The sequence below is a fragment of the Microplitis mediator genome, chromosome 2, assembly GCF_029852145.1.
Source record: "Microplitis mediator isolate UGA2020A chromosome 2, iyMicMedi2.1, whole genome shotgun sequence".
In the NCBI taxonomy this organism is placed as follows: Eukaryota; Metazoa; Arthropoda; class Insecta; order Hymenoptera; family Braconidae; genus Microplitis; species Microplitis mediator.
Window position 1 is genome coordinate 17,679,341 of NC_079970.1, and position 2,580 is coordinate 17,681,920.

General features: G+C 27.0%; 1 non-coding gene across 1 annotated transcript; it reads right to left on the bottom strand.

Moving 5' to 3' along the window:
* Positions 1 to 964: 964 nt before the first annotated feature.
* Positions 965 to 1,036, bottom strand: Trnap-ugg (transfer RNA proline (anticodon UGG)). The gene has a single exon. It is a non-coding gene; the product is annotated as a tRNA-Pro (tRNA).
* Positions 1,037 to 2,580: the final 1,544 nt, after the last annotated feature.

Here is a 2,580-nt window from a genome sequence, read left to right on the forward strand (position 1 = left end):
AATAGTATTGCCATTTTGACGTTACGCTGCGACGATACTTGGATCGCCAAAATGACTATACAGAATATCGTAATAAAGTTGACTATAGATAGTATATCTGTAGTAACGAAATGTTCAGTTGTTTTGACGAGATTTTTCTCGCCGTGTATTAATAAATATGACATGAATGTTATTTATTTTGAAAATTGAATCTAATTTCAAATTTGCTTTCTTTAAGTAAAGTAATGATATTTTATATTTGCATTAAATAATGATAGGTTGTTGAATTCAATACTTATGCGAGTAGTAGGGTGCTTCGTTTGAAACAACTATTTTTTTTTCTGGTCCATTGATGGAATAATGTTCTAGACATATAAAAAAAATTCTCACCAACGATGAGCTCTTAATTTTATTTTAAGAACTCGTTAAATGAATTTGAAATTTCCCCATTTAATTAACATGTAAATTAAAATTTTTTTTTTCAATTATCCATAGATTCGCGGCATCTCATGATATTTAATCGGCAATAAGTGGAAATTACAGAGGAATCTTTCCTCTTTTAAAGTGCTTGTAGTCAATTTATGTTTTCTAACCGGTCTCATCGGTAAAAAATCTTAAAGCTAATTTTTTTTCGAATTTTATGGTTTTTGTTATTATACTCAAAAACCTTTCACTTTACAACGAAATCGTACAGGACTTTTTTTGTAGGGAATGTGGTTTTCTACAAAAAGACTTATGTAAGCTATTACTGTAGAGCTAGTAGTTTTCGAGATAAATCCAATTTTAGTTCTTTTTAATAAAATTAAGTAGTCTTATCTTATGAAAATCACTTTCTTAATGTTTGCTTAGTAATTGATTGGTTTTAGCACTTATTAAGCCGTAAAAATGACAACAATGTTTAGCATTTATTATAAAAAAAATTCGAATTTTTTCTTACTCAATTTTGTGAAAAAAAAATTTTTAAATTAAATTAAAAAAAAAAATCGGGCTCAGCCGGGATTTGAACCCGGGACCTCTCGCACCCAAAGCGAGAATCATACCCCTAGACCACTGAGCCGCGAGGAACGTTATATACGAGTGAAAATTCAGAGAACCTATATAAGCAGTGCTGTGTTATTAAACAATATGGTATAGATTGCTCACGAAATACAGATTATTGACCATATTTATGGATAAATAACATATTTTATTGATATACACCAATACAATAAGTAAGTTATAGATTCTGTTGTTTCAGTTAATGTTTGAACATACATTTATTCTTAAAAATACGTCATATCATATTGAGAATGAATGAAATCTAACTTTTCAAACATTAAAAAAACCAGAGCTCTGTAACGAATTACTCTAATAATTCATGCAATTTTTTTTTTTAATAATTATTGAACGTTGATGTATTTTCTTTTTTTTTCTACCGATAATTAGTTAGTTTTTACCATGATGTAGTTTTTAATCTATAAAAAGGAAAATAGCGTGCGAAGCTTAGCTTATAATTGTCTCATATATAAATTCTGCTGGAGTATATTGTTGATTGTTCTGTGATGATTGTAATCTTTTATATTACTGCAAACAATTTAATGTTCATGTCACGCGTTCGTTTCTAATACTGTTATGATACATTGCACCGTACTTAGTTTTTTATTATCGACATTTATCAGCGTAAAGAATTCAAAGTAGTATGGGTGAGTTGATAGGTGTTAAGTAAAAAAAAATGTAGATAAAAAATACATTATTTAGTATTATAGACATTAATGTATTGAAGAGAAAAGTGGAGTTAATAATAAAGTATTCTTTCTGCTGAATTGTAATAATAAAAAAGTAAAGTTAGCTAATGAGCAAAAAATAGACGAATGAGAAGTACGGAAAGGAATTAGGTCATAATAAATAAATTGTTAGTTTACCTTTTTTTTTATTTTCGATTATGAAAATAATTATACATTCAGAGATTTTTACTGAGAGAATTTTATATAAATTATTTGGATTTATGATTGAGAACTCAGCAGTTTTTTAAACATAGTTTTATTTTTCATTTACTTTACAGAAAGTATAACGTTACTGGAATTGGTAAATTATAACTTTACACTCGTTTTTTTTTATTTGTTTAGTCATAATAAAAAAAGGATTTATTTTTATTAAAAATATTTTCACAGACATAAAATGTTTTTTGGTAATAAAAATGTCTGTAAACTATTTATTTCATGGATAATAAAAAAACTATAAAGTAAATATATACTGATTCCAGTATATAAAAAAATGATTTTTGTATTTATGAAATAGAACAGATCTGTGATAAAAATTTTTTTGATATACAAACAAACATCTGTATGGATGAAGAAAAAAAGACCGGTCTGGAACAAGTTTCTAATTAGTATAATTTTCTAAAAGTTGATCGTCCTAATTTCTACCAATCACTAGTTTTAAACCCTCGCTTCCAATTTGTCACAATCAGCAGCGTGAAATCACCACTTAATTTTCGGATGTAACCCTCTGCTCTGAAAAAAATATAGCCATACAAGCCGAGTCTTGAAACATAAAACTAAAATAAAAAATGTCACTAAAACTATAAACATATTTTTTTATTATTGACACTGATGGTAACGA